Source organism: Oncorhynchus mykiss, chromosome 2 (assembly GCF_013265735.2).
Source record: "Oncorhynchus mykiss isolate Arlee chromosome 2, USDA_OmykA_1.1, whole genome shotgun sequence".
Lineage (NCBI taxonomy): Eukaryota > Metazoa > Chordata > Actinopteri > Salmoniformes > Salmonidae > Oncorhynchus > Oncorhynchus mykiss.
Genome location: NC_048566.1, coordinates 69,944,503 through 69,959,259, shown reverse-complemented (window position 1 = coordinate 69,959,259; position 14,757 = coordinate 69,944,503). Strand labels below are relative to the sequence as shown.

At 40.1% G+C, this 14,757-nt stretch overlaps 1 long non-coding RNA gene and 4 other non-coding genes across 5 annotated transcripts; 2 read left to right on the top strand and 3 right to left on the bottom strand.

The window, feature by feature from the left end:
* Positions 1-4,251: 4,251 nt before the first annotated feature.
* LOC118941469 lies at positions 4,252-5,952 on the bottom strand. The gene is made up of 3 exons (XR_005037697.1): positions 5,896-5,952; positions 4,783-4,850; positions 4,252-4,481 (listed from the first exon to the last, which is right to left on the bottom strand). It is a non-coding gene; the product is annotated as an uncharacterized LOC118941469 (long non-coding RNA).
* A 526-nt stretch (positions 5,953-6,478) lies between these two features.
* Positions 6,479-6,551, top strand: trnav-aac. The gene has a single exon. It is a non-coding gene; the product is annotated as a tRNA-Val (tRNA).
* Positions 6,552-10,428: 3,877 nt separating this feature from the next.
* trnav-cac lies at positions 10,429-10,501 on the bottom strand. Its single transcript has one exon. It is a non-coding gene; the product is annotated as a tRNA-Val (tRNA).
* Positions 10,502-10,686: 185 nt separating this feature from the next.
* On the top strand, positions 10,687-10,759 carry trnav-aac. Its single transcript has one exon. It is a non-coding gene; the product is annotated as a tRNA-Val (tRNA).
* Positions 10,760-14,647: 3,888 nt separating this feature from the next.
* Positions 14,648-14,720, bottom strand: trnav-cac. Its single transcript has one exon. It is a non-coding gene; the product is annotated as a tRNA-Val (tRNA).
* Positions 14,721-14,757: the final 37 nt, after the last annotated feature.

The window sequence follows — 14,757 nt, the reverse complement described above, 5'->3', positions numbered from 1 at the left end:
CTGACCATATGACATTCTCCCATATGACATTCTCCCAATCTTCTTCTGGATCATCCAAATGCTCTCTAGCAAACTTCAGACGGGCCTGGACATGTACTGGCTTACGCAGGGGGACACGTCTGGCACTGCAGGATTTGAGTCGCTGGCGGCGTAGTGTGTTACTGATGGTAGGCTTTGTTACTTTGGTCCCAGCTCTCTGCAGGTCATTCACTAGGTCACCCCGTGTGGTTCTGGGATTTTTGCTCACCGTTCTTGTGATCATTTTGACCCCACGGGGTGAGATCTTGCATGGAGCCCCAGATCGAGGGAGATTATCAGTGGTCTTGTATGTCTTCCATTTCCTAATAATTGCTCCCACAGTTGATTTCTTCAAACCAAGCTGCTTACCTATTGCAGATTCAGTCTTCCCAGCCTGGTGCAGGTCTACAATTTAGTTTCTGGTGTCCTTTGACAGCTCTTTGGTCTTGGCCATAGTGGAGTTTGGAGTGTGACTGTTTGAGGTTGTGGACAGGTGTCTTTTATACTGATAACAAGTTCAAACAGGTGCCATTAATACAGGTAACGAGTGGAGGACAAAGGAGCCTCTTAAAGAAGAAGTTACAGGTCTATGAGATCTAGAAATATTGCTTGTTTGTAGGTGACCAAATACTTGTTTTCCACCATAATTGGCAAATAAATTCATAAAAATCCTACAATGTGATTTTCTGGGAAAAAAAATCTCATTTTGTCTGTCATAGTTGAAGTGTACCTATGATGAAAATTACAGGCCTCTCATCTTTTTAAGTGGGAGAACTTGCACAATTGGTGGCTGACTAAATACTTTTTTTGCCCCACTGTATATGTATATGTGTGTGTGTATATGTGTATAGTGTCTAGTTTGAGAAATAGACGCCTCACAAGTCCTCAACTGGCAGCTTCATTAAATAGTACCTGCAGAACACCCATCTCAATATCAACAGGGAAGAGGCGACTCCGTGATGCTGGCCTTCTAGGCAGTGTTCCTCTGTCCAGTGTCTGTGTTCTTTTGCCCATTTTAATCTTGTTTTATTGACCAGTCTGAGATATGGCTTTTTCTTTGCAACTCTGCCAAGAAGGCCAGCATCCTGGAGTTGCCTCTTCACTGTTGGTGTTGAGACTGGTGTTTTGCGGGTACTATTTAATGAAGCTGCCAGTTGAGGACTTGTGACCCCAAAATAATGTGCTTTTCTTTCAAAAGCAAGGACATTTAAGTGACCCCAAACTTTTGAACGGTAATATATATACATATACATATATAAACATACATACAGTACCAGTCAAAAGTTTAGAAACACCTACTCATTCTAGGGTTCTTTATTTGTACTATTTTCTACATTGTAGAATAATCACCTCACAGAAGGCCACATGGTTTCACATGGGTTCTCTTCACACTCCAACAGGTTTGTTGTTCTGACCATATAAATAGAATAAACTACTTCTATAGTTCACACATCAGTAGCAACATGAGTGTTAGAGATCAAATCAGTTACATTTAGATAATACTGTGGCTTCTGCCTCATCCTCAGTTTAGATCTTAGGCCCTCATCTTCACACTCATTTCTCTCTATCTGCATCTTTCGCCCTCTTTTTCTCCTCTCCAATTGTCAAAACTCCTCTCCCTCCATTCACCTTATCTATCTCCTATTCTCTCTGCTGTAAACTGCAGCTTCATATGTTTACCCAGCTATAAAGAGAGCGAAAGGATGACAATAATAATGATTATTATTACAAAAAATGTATCACCAGACACACCCAAATACACTCGCGCGCACACACAGCGTTTCCCCATCCTGTGTGTACCGTATTTCATAGAGTCCTCCTACCTTGAATATCTGGAAGGTGACAGTGAAGGAGAGAGTTCAACCTTTCCGACAGTGGCCCAGGTTACAGAGGGGGAGTGACACACTACAGCCCCTAACACTGCATCCTCACTCTGCCCACGACCTGGAGGAGGGGGGAGGTGAAGAAGTGGAAAGGGATGGGCAGGAGGGTAGAGAAAATGGAAAGGGGTTTGAAAACTGTTCTTCCCAGAAATAAGAAAGGGCTGCCTGTCACCATTAATGCTCAGAGGGAGACAGCAGGGTATTTATTTTGAGTCAGGAAACCAACTTCTACATAGTGACCCTTGAATGTATTGTCTGCAACATTTGCTCACATGACATTTCAATCAGCTGTTTGACTTCACTTACCGGCATGTCAACTAAGCAGGATCACAGTCAAAAGGATTGTGAGGTACTCGTGCCTTATGACTGGACACCAACTTCTAATGTAGGGTACTAACATTGTCCAGTCAACACAATGCACAAATAAAACAGTTACACACATACAGTTGAAGTTGGAAGTTTACATACAGTTAGGTTGGAGTCATTAAAACTAGTTTTTCAACCACTCCACACATTTCTTTATAACAAACTATAGTTTTGGCAAGTCGGTTAGAACATCTAGTTTGTGCATGACACAAGTAATCATTGCAATTTTTTACAGACAGGTTATTTCACTTATAATTCACAGTATCACAATTCCAGTGGGTCAGAAGTTTACATACACTAAGTTGACTGTGCCTTTAAACAGCTTGGAAAATTCCAGAAAATTATGTCATGACTTTAGAAGCTTCTGATAGGCTAATTGACATAATTTGTGTCATTGTAGGTGTACCTGTAAATGTATTTCAAGGCCTACCTTCAAACTCAGTGCCTCTTTCTTGACATCATGGGAAAATCAAAAGTCAGCAAAGACCTAAAATACATTTTTGTAGACCTCCACAAGTCTGGTTCATCCTTGGCAGCAATTTCCAAAAGCCTGAAGGTACCACGTTCATCTGTACAAACAATAGTACGCAAGTATAAACACCATAGGACCACGCAGCCATCATACCGCTCAGGAAGGAGACGCGTTCTGTCTCCTAGAGATGAAGGTACTTTGGTGCGAAAAGTGCAAATCAATCCCAGAAGAACAGCAAAGGATGTTGTGAAGATGCTGGAGGAACCAGGTACAAAAGTATCTATATCCACAGGAAAAAGCAGTCCGATATCGACATAACCTGAAAGGCCGCTCAGCAAGGAAGAAGCCACTGCTCCAAAACCACTATAAAAAAGCCAGACTATGGTTTGCAACTGCACATGGGGACAAAGATCGTACTTTTTGGAGAAATGTCTTCTGGTCTGATGAAACAAAAATATAACTGTTTGGCCATAATGACCATTGTTATGTTTGGAGGAAAAATGGGGAGGCTTGCAAGCCGAAGACCACCATCCCAACCGTGAAGCACGGGGATGGCAGCATCATGTTGTGGGGGTGCTTTGCTGCAGGAGGGCCTGGTGCACTTCACAAAATAGATGGCATCATGAGGAAAGAAAATTATGTGGATATATTGAAGCAACATCTCAAGACATCAGTCAGGAAGGTAAAGCTTGGTCGCAAATGGGTCTTCCAAATGGACAAGGACCCCAAGCATACTTCCAAAGTTGTGGCAAATTGGCTAAAGGACAACAAAGTCAAGGTATTGGAGTGGCCATCACAAAGCCCTGACCTCAATCCTATAGAAAATTTGTGGGCAGAACTGAAAAAGCGTGTGTGAGAAAGGAGGCCTACAAACCTGACTCAGTTACACCAGCTCTGTCAGGAGGAATTGGCCAAAATTCACCCAACTTATTGTGGGAAGCTTGTGGAAGGCTACCTGAAACGTTTGACCCAAGTTAAACAATTTAAAGGCAATAATACCAAATACTAATTGAGTGTATGTAAACTTCTGACCTAGTGGGAATGTGATGAAAGAAATGAAAGCTGAAATAAATCACTCTCTACTATTATTCTGACATTTCACATTCTTAAAATAAAGTGGTGATGCTAACTGACCTAAAACAGAGAATGTTTACTCTGATTAAATGTCAGGAATTGTGAAAAACTGAGTTTAAATGAATTTGGCTAAGGTATATGTAAACTTCCGTATACAGCCCCATCATGGGCAGGTAGGAGGAGTCGATGTTTGGCAGAATCCTCACATCCTTCACAGTCACCTCCTCCAGAGAACACTCATTTAATACTGGAAACGTGGAGAGAGAAGAGGGGGGGAAAGAAAAGAGTTGAAATGGGAAAAGGAAGAGAAGGCGAGAGAGAAGAGAAATAAGGTCAAGAGGCAGCAGTTTAAGTAACATTAATCTAATCCATCTATCTAATACAATTATTGTGTCAGTGGAACTAGTATTGGCTCTCAAATGAGTTGTCAGTAGTGGCCATCTGGCCCTCATACCTTTGAGCACGGTGAGGTGCTTCCCAAAGACAGTCATCTGCTTACAGCAAACAGGGTCTCCATGATGGTGCAGCAGTCTAGGGCCCTGCATCTCACTGCTAGAGGCATCACTACAGACCCTGGATCGATTCCAGGCTGCATCACAACTGGCCGTGATTGGGAGTCCCATAGGGCGGCGCACAATTGGCCCAGCAACGTCCGGGTTAGGGTTTGGCTGGGGTAGGCCCTCATTGTAAATAAGAATTTGTTCTTAACAGACTTGCACAGTTAAAAAAACATTTCGGGTGGTAGCACTGTCAGAGCGGTGCTCACTGATGAGGAGGGGGGGGGGGGGGGTGCTGAGTTAAGTCTGAGATGCTTTAAGTTAATAAACATAGATAACTGATTCAAATCCATGTCTAATATGGCCAAAGAGAGTGTAGCAAGGCTTTGGCAATGATGTGGTGTTGACAAGTGTGGGTGTGTGTACCCTGTGCTTTGAAAGTGTTGAGGTGGGGGGGGGGGGGGGGACTTACTGCTGTAGGATGGTACGGTAGCCATGTTCCTGAACCACCGCCTCTCTCTTCCACACCCTCACCATCACCTGGACAAACACACACAATATGCAGATAATGAGCCCCTCAAAGATGTCATTCTTCACACTTCATTTAAAACCTTCCAAGGGTACTCTATGAATCGCTGATCTCTATGAAAAATGTGAAGACCTTGTTCACAAGACTGAAGTTTTGCCCAGCCCCTAACTCACACAATTGACAAGTCACATTTATTTACATTTATTTATTATGCAGTTTATTTTACAAACATGTATTAATCAAGGCAGAGCCCCCCAGTTACCCATGTGGGCCCCCTATCTCCTCTCCTACCCCATCTGATGATTAGCAGAGCTGCATTAGACAGCAGCAGGCTAAATAAAACTCATTGAGAGTGGGCTCCTGAGTCCTCCTGTGGTTGGCAGTTGCAGTAAAAAAAAAAAAAAAGAATATATACTACATATAATATATACAGTATATATTTCCTTTTTGTTAAAACATTTGTTACATTTGCTTAGTATTGGGGCTCCCCACAGGCCTGGGTCCAGGGGTTTCAGCCCTGGTAAGCCTGTGCATACATTCGGCCCTGGACATATAAAAAAGAAAGACACAGATAAATACATTCCTAGGACACCAAAGTTCCACAACCAACACACAACACGAATAACCCATGCAATGCCAGTCCCCTCAACCTTAGTATCGTGGTCAGTCTGTATCCATGCCTGTCACACTGGGGTTCAATTCCCTGACTGAAACCAGACTTTTGCCCTTCCATGGATATCATTCGCGATTTGACTGTTTTCAGAAAGTAAAAATGTTTTTTCACACTTCCCAGGTGAATAAGGAAAAGTTATGTAAAATGTAACAAATTAAAACTTTATTTTTACATTTTGGTACTAAACAAACAGAGCTGTACTGACGGTTCGCCATCTTGCCCAGAAAAAGTCTAGTTCATCTAGCTAGCTGTGTAGCTCACATGATAACACAATCCCTTCGTCAGAAGAGCACTGCTTATAAACAATTGTGAGGATTGTCTAAATGATCCGCGTAGTCACGGACCCATTGTATAATCGCTTGTTAGTATAAATATTTTCGTACCTATTGAGTGAGTTAAGTAGGCAATGCTGTGGCCAAGTGTAGTGGCGAGTGTCTCGGGGTCTTTCAGAAAAATCATTAGGCATATCATGGTCATGTTCAGGGTACATAACATAAAACATTTTAAAATGTTTTGCATGTGTTTCTTATTGGGCAATCTTCAGGTTGTCCCTCCCAGTTTCGACTTGTTCTGTTCCCAGCGTATATGACCCAGATGAACGTCATCAAAGTTGTTGAAGGACACCGAACCTGCAATAGTAGCCAAAATTGTAATCATATTCAGTTGTGGTTTTGTTTGTAGGTTACACCTCAATATCAAAGTAACCTGAAAGGCTTCGGAACTGGCCGATTTAATGCCAGTCCACTCAACCTTGTCTGTATCCATGCCTGTCACACTGGTGTTCAATTCCCCGACGGAGAGGCCAGACATTTGCCCTTCCTTACTAGCGTTTAACCATTTTATTTATAAAAAAATGTGTTGGTCATACTTACAATATGTTCTATTTCTATAGGGTTTAGTATCTCACCTGGCTATTAAGGGTAGTGGGGTTGTGGTCACAATCATTATTTGTCGCTACTAAAATCAGTTTCCGTAGTGTAGTGGTTATCACGTTCGCCTAACACGCGAAAGGTCCCCGGTTCGAGACCGGGCGGAAACACTTTTTCATACCATTAGGTGGTTATCAATTAAAACGTCACATTGCGGTCCACATGCTGTTTCCACGTTTTTATTATTTTATTTTTTGTATTTATTTAACTATGCAAGTCAGTTAAGGACAAATTATTATTTACAATGACTGCCTACCAAAAGGCAAAAGGCCTCCTGCGGGAAGGGCCCTGGGATTAAAAAAATAAATACAATATATATAAGGGACAAAACACACATCACAACAAGAGAGACATACAACACTACATAAAGAGAGACCTAAGACAACAACTTGACAAGGCAGCAACACATGACAACACAACATAATAACAACATGTTAGCAACACAACATGGTAGCAGCACAAAAACATGGTACAAACACTATTGGGCAAAGTCAACAGCACAAAGGTCAAGAAGGTAAAGACAACAATACATCATACAAAGCAGCCACAACTGTCAATAAGAGTGTCCATGCCTGAGTCTTTGAATGAAGAGATTGAGATAAAACTGTCCAGTTTGAGTGTTTGTTGCAGATCATTCCAGTCTAGCTGCAGCGAACTGAAAAGAGGAGCAACCCAGGGATGTGTGTGCTTTGGGGACCTTTAATAGAATGTGACTGGCAGAACGGGTGTTGTATGTGGAGAATGAGGGCTGCAGTAGATATCTCAGATAGGGGGGAGTGAGGCCTAAGAGGGTTTTATAAATAAGCATCAACCAGTGGGTCTCGCAATGGGTATACAGAGATGACCAGTTTACAGAAGATTATAGAGTACAGTGGAGCATTGGTGGCAAATTTGATGGCCGAATGGTAAAAAACATCTAGCCGCTAGAGATCACCCTTACCTGCCGATCTATAAATTATGTCTCCGTAATCTAGCATGGGTAGGATGGTCATCTGAATCAGGGTTAGTTTGGCAGCTGGGGTGAAAGAGGAGTGATTACAATAGAGGAAACCAAGTCTAGATTTAACTTTAGCCTGTAGCTTTGATATGTTCTGGGAGAAGGACAGTGCTCTTCTCCCAAGTACTTGTATGCGGTGACTACCTCAAGCTCTAAACCCTCAGAGGTAGAGGTAGTAATAACACCTGTGGGAAGAGGGGAATTCTTCTTACCAAACCACATGACCTTTGTTTTGGAGGTGTTCAGAACAAGGTTAAGGGTAGAGAAAGTTTGTTGGACACTAAGAAAGCTCTGTTGTAAAGCATTTAACACAACATCTGGGGAGAGGCCAGCTGAGTATAAGACTGTATCACCTGCATATAAATGGATGAGAGAGCTTCCTACTGCCTGAGCTATGTTGTTAATGTAAATTGAAAAGAGGGTGGGGCCTAGGATAGAGCCTTGGGGTACTCCCTAGGTGACAGGCAGTGGCCAAGACAGCAGATTTTCTGACTGCATTTAGCTTTATCAGAGTTATACAGCAAGTAACTGCATGCTTTTCATGATCAATAAACATCAATAATGTATTTGGGTTAATGACGTATAAGATTTTCAAAAGTGAAAAAAATGTGAAAAGGGAAAACTGTTTAATTTGAGACACTTTAATGTACCCTTGAGTGTTACCTATGCACTTTCAGAGCTTGTCGCAAAACACATTTTTTATGCTATTGTTAAATTGACCTCCTAAAAAGTAATTCAGTGCCACCATGAAATAAAAATATATATACAAATTATACTGCATCTTTGTTTTTTCACTTTTCACTGGACCACCCCTCATTTTGAATGACTGTCAACTACAATTTTTGTTAAATAAATGAGAAAAAGTGTGAAAAATGTTATGGTTTTCTCTTATAGACTGAGCTTCTTTCTGCATTTTTAAAACAATAACATATTCAAATTGTTTTTTTAAACATTAATAACACTGGTTGTACCAAATTATCATTGCCGGTCACACCGCATGAGTATTTTGTTATGGTGTAATGTTTTAGACAGATCTCTCTCTATTTCCCTCTTAATCAAACACACACACATTGCAGGTTAACATGGTTTCTTATTCAACAACAACAATGCCTTTAATGCTTCGTGAAATACCACAAAAGTGACTCAAATGAGTATCACACAGAAACATTTCATCATGAACATGACAATGAACTTCTAAAAACAGGATTAAAATTGTGCATTATGATGAATTCTTCAAACAATGTTAAAAATAGTGTTAAGAATCATTGTAATAAATTAATATTAAAGATACTGAAATACAGACATTTAATATTTGAACATTAAAATATAAAATGCATAAAAAAGTGTTATTCTACATTACAATTTTAAGAAAAAGTCAAATGTTTGTGCAATATCTTCTAAAAACATTCATCTCCACATTGCGTGGACAATAAAGTTTTTATATTTCTAATATTAAAACATAAACAGATGTGATTAAGTTTGTGCAGAACAGTGCAAGATTAAAAATGAGAATTTAAAAAGTTTAATTGTGTAAACAATTCATGAGATTCAAATATTAAAGACAAAGAAATTATAACTTTGTAGAAAAAGTTGTAACACAAACTCATTGAAGTTGAAAATAATAAACCTTGGATTCTTAAAACAGTGTGTTTGATGTTGTTTCACTAGTGTGACATGAAAGTAGCCCAGTCTGTGTCAGACAGCCGAGATGCTCTTGAGCTGAAGGGCTCGGGCTCACTGATCATTGAATTCACATCTCCTTCATAGTAGAAGGTAATGTCTGGCACAGGGGGCCAGACAAAAACATTCCTCACTCCATGCTCCTGCATGCAAGTGATTTGCACTTTCTCCCAATCACCTTCAGCACCTGGCCTACAAAGGGGCGGTCTTCATAGCTGACAATGACAAAACTGCCTAGACTTTCAGGGTTGACTTGGCCACGGCTGCAGCTTCATCTTGCTGTTCATCAGTGATGGTTTTCTCCTTATGTTGTTCTTCATTGAAGTTCACTTCTACAGCACTGAAACAGGGGTTGCTTGGTCACTTCAAGCAAGACACTTCACTGTGTTTTATTTTATATTTATAAAACACGTTTCATGGTTCCTTTAACTCCAGCGAAGTTGTTTGGCACAGCTTCACCGCAATTAGTGACATCAGTAATCCAAAAGAATTTAATACTTGATCCACTCTTCTTGAGTAGTTCGAAGAGTTCCTTGGGAGTCTGCACATCCTCCCCCCGTTGAATGTGTTTGTCTGCACAACGTTTCACAGCCCCACCCACGCCATTTGGTGCCCCCTTCTGGACTATTCAGAAAAGTTCCAGGTGATTTGTTTGAATCTGGAAATATCCCGCCCGCAGAGTGCTGAGTTTGGTACATGTTCTCCGTGTTTCTGTATTGGCTGACGGGACCATCGCTCAGTACATATATGTGATGTGATCTGTTATTAGCTAGACAATTTGACATGGTTCATCAATCAATGTATCCTATCATGTCTGTCACTGCGATTAAACACTATTACAAACAATGTTGAAAAAAGGATAATGTTTTCTAACTTTGTTAGGTAGGCCTACGTTGGGTTAGAGAACAAAAAGTACATTAGGTCTACTTATTACTATGTTTAGTCAGCTGTACAATTTTCTGCCAGTAGCTTGCAGGGTAAACATCAGCTAAAAGTACATCGGAAAATGCGCCCTTCTGCTGCTTGACTGGGCCCACAAAGGATGGGGAAATGAACCTAAACCACTCATACTTGTCAATTATAGTTATATATATATATATATATATCACAGATATATAACATTTATGGTGGCCAATATTGAGAGATATCACTACCCTCACGTGAGCATCTAGTCGCATTTTGTGACCCTTTGACATTGCGAGTTACATTTCTAATTGGTCGCATCGGTGAAAGCTGCCATTTCTAGCTGGTCACTTCACTAATGATTTTGTTGAAAATGTAATAGATATAATTCGACTGGTCAACAAAGTTGTTTCCGCCCGGTTTCGAACTGGGGACCTTTCGCGTGTGAGGCGAACGTGATAACCACTACACTACGGAAACTGGTGAACTTTATCATGGCCACACACTGTCTTATGCGTCATCATTGTACATTTAACCATTTTATTTATAAAAAATGATTTGGTCATACTTACAATATGTTCTATTTCTATAGGGTTTAGTATCTCACCTGGCTATTAAGGGTAGTGGGTTTTGGTCACAATCATTATTTGTTGCTACTTAAACCAGTTTCCGTAGTGTAGTGGTTATCACGTTCGCCTAACACGCGAAAGGTCCCCGGTTCGAGACCGGGCGGAAACACTTTTTCATACCATTAGGTGGTTATCAATTAAAACGTCACATTGCGGTCCACATGCTGTTTCCACGTTTTTATTATTTTATTTTTTGTATTTATTTAACTATGCAAGTCAGTTAAGAACAAATTATTATTTACAATGACTGCCTACCAAAAGGCAAAAGGCCTCCTGCGGGAAGGGCCCTGGGATTAAAAAAATAAATACAATATATATAAGGGACAAAACACACATCACAACAAGAGAGACATACAACACTACATAAAGAGAGACCTAAGACAACAACTTGACAAGGCAGCAACACATGACAACACAACATAATAACAACATGTTAGCAACACAACATGGTAGCAGCACAAAAACATGGTACAAACACTATTGGGCAAAGTCAACAGCACAAAGGTCAAGAAGGTAAAGACAACAATACATCATACAAAGCAGCCACAACTGTCAGTAAGAGTGTCCATGCCTGAGTCTTTGAATGAAGAGATTGAGATAAAACTGTCCAGTTTGAGTGTTTGTTGCAGATCATTCCAGTCTAGCTGCAGCGAACTGAAAAGAGGAGCAACCCAGGGATGTGTGTGCTTTGGGGACCTTTAATAGAATGTGACTGGCAGAACGGGTGTTGTATGTGGAGAATGAGGGCTGCAGTAGATATCTCAGATAGGGGGGAGTGAGGCCTAAGAGGGTTTTATAAATAAGCATCAACCAGTGGGTCTCGCAATGGGTATACAGAGATGACCAGTTTACAGAAGATTATAGAGTACAGTGGAGCATTGGTGGCAAATTTGATGGCCGAATGGTAAAAAACATCTAGCCGCTAGAGATCACCCTTACCTGCCGATCTATAAATTATGTCTCCGTAATCTAGCATGGGTAGGATGGTCATCTGAATCAGGGTTAGTTTGGCAGCTGGGGTGAAAGAGGAGTGATTACAATAGAGGAAACCAAGTCTAGATTTAACTTTAGCCTGTAGCTTTGATATGTTCTGGGAGAAGGACAGTGCTCTTCTCCCAAGTACTTGTATGCGGTGACTACCTCAAGCTCTAAACCCTCAGAGGTAGAGGTAGTAATAACACCTGTGGGAAGAGGGGAATTCTTCTTACCAAACCACATGACCTTTGTTTTGGAGGTGTTCAGAACAAGGTTAAGGGTAGAGAAAGTTTGTTGGACACTAAGAAAGCTCTGTTGTAAAGCATTTAACACAACATCTGGGGAGAGGCCAGCTGAGTATAAGACTGTATCACCTGCATATAAATGGATGAGAGAGCTTCCTACTGCCTGAGCTATGTTGTTAATGTAAATTGAAAAGAGGGTGGGGCCTAGGATAGAGCCTTGGGGTACTCCCTAGGTGACAGGCAGTGGCCAAGACAGCAGATTTTCTGACTTTATATACTGCATTTAGCTTTATCAGAGTTATACAGCAAGTAACTGCATGCTTTTCATGATCAATAAACATCAATAATGTATTTGGGTTAATGACGTATAAGATTTTCAAAAGTGAAAAAAATGTGAAAAGGGAAAACTGTTTAATTTGAGACACTTTAATGTACCCTTGAGTGTTACCTATGCACTTTCAGAGCTTGTCGCAAAACACATTTTTTATGCTATTGTTAAATTGACCTCCTAAAAAGTAATTCAGTGCCACCATGAAATAAAAATATATATACAAATTATACTGCATCTTTGTTTTTTCACTTTTCACTGGACCACCCCTCATTTTGAATGACTGTCAACTACAATTTTTGTTAAATAAATGAGAAAAAGTGTGAAAAATGTTATGGTTTTCTCTTATAGACTGAGCTTCTTTCTGCATTTTTAAAACAATAACATATTCAAATTGTTTTTTTAAACATTAATAACACTGGTTGTACCAAATTATCATTGCCGGTCACACCGCATGAGTATTTTGTTATGGTGTAATGTTTTAGACAGATCTCTCTCTATTTCCCTCTTAATCAAACACACACACATTGCAGGTTAACATGGTTTCTTATTCAACAACAACAATGCCTTTAATGCTTCGTGAAATACCACAAAAGTGACTCAAATGAGTATCACACAGAAACATTTCATCATGAACATGACAATGAACTTCTAAAAACAGGATTAAAATTGTGCATTATGATGAATTCTTCAAACAATGTTAAAAATAGTGTTAAGAATCATTGTAATAAATGAATATTAAAGATACTGAAATACAGACATTTAATATTTGAACATTAAAATATAAAATGCATAAAAAAGTGTTATTCTACATTACAATTTTAAGAAAAAGTCAAATGTTTGTGCAATATCTTCTAAAAACATTCATCTCCACATTGCGTGGACAATAAAGTTTTTATATTTCTAATATTAAAACATAAACAGATGTGATTAAGTTTGTGCAGAACAGTGCAAGATTAAAAATGAGAATTTAAAAAGTTTAATTGTGTAAACAATTCATGAGATTCAAATATTAAAGACAAAGAAATTATAACTTTGTAGAAAAAGTTGTAACACAAACTCATTGAAGTTGAAAATAATAAACCTTGGATTCTTAAAACAGTGTGTTTGATGTTGTTTCACTAGTGTGACATGAAAGTAGCCCAGTCTGTGTCAGACAGCCGAGATGCTCTTGAGCTGAAGGGCTCGGGCTCACTGATCATTGAATTCACATCTCCTTCATAGTAGAAGGTAATGTCTGGCACAGGGGGCCAGACAAAAACATTCCTCACTCCATGCTCCTGCATGCAAGTGATTTGCACTTTCTCCCAATCACCTTCAGCACCTGGCCTACAAAGGGGCGGTCTTCATAGCTGACAATGACAAAACTGCCTAGACTTTCAGGGTTGACTTGGCCACGGCTGCAGCTTCATCTTGCTGTTCATCAGTGATGGTTTTCTCCTTATGTTGTTCTTCATTGAAGTTCACTTCTACAGCACTGAAACAGGGGTTGCTTGGTCACTTCAAGCAAGACACTTCACTGTGTTTTATTTTATATTTATAAAACACGTTTCATGGTTCCTTTAACTCCAGCGAAGTTGTTTGGCACAGCTTCACCGCAATTAGTGACATCAGTAATCCAAAAGAATTTAATACTTGATCCACTCTTCTTGAGTAGTTCGAAGAGTTCCTTGGGAGTCTGCACATCCTCCCCCCGTTGAATGTGTTTGTCTGCACAACGTTTCACAGCCCCACCCACGCCATTTGGTGCCCCCTTCTGGACTTTTCAGAAAAGTTCCAGGTGATTTGTTTGAATCTGGAAATATCCCGCCCGCAGAGTGCTGAGTTTGGTACATGTTCTCCGTGTTTCTGTATTGGCTGACGGGACCATCGCTCAGTACATATATGTGATGTGATCTGTTATTAGCTAGACAATTTGACATGGTTCATCAATCAATGTATCCTATCATGTCTGTCACTGCGATTAAACACTATTACAAACAATGTTGAAAAAAGGATAATGTTTTCTAACTTTGTTAGGTAGGCCTACGTTGGGTTAGAGAACAAAAAGTACATTAGGTCTACTTATTACTATGTTTAGTCAGCTGTACAATTTTCTGCCAGTAGCTTGCAGGGTAAACATCAGCTAAAAGTACATCGGAAAATGCGCCCTTCTGCTGCTTGACTGGGCCCACAAAGGATGGGGAAATGAACCTAAACCACTCATACTTGTCAATTATAGTTATATATATATATATATATATATCACAGATATATAACATTTATGGTGGCCAATATTGAGAGATATCACTACCCTCACGTGAGCATCTAGTCGCATTTTGTGACCCTTTGACATTGCGAGTTACATTTTTAATTGGTCGCATCGGTGAAAGCTGCCATTTCTAGCTGGTCACTTCACTAATGATTTTGTTGAAAATGTAATAGATATAATTCGACTGGTCAACAAAGTTGTTTCCGCCCGGTTTCGAACCGGGGACCTTTCGCGTGTGAGGCGAACGTGATAACCACTACACTACGGAAACTGGTGAACTTTATCATGGCCACACACTGTCTTATGCG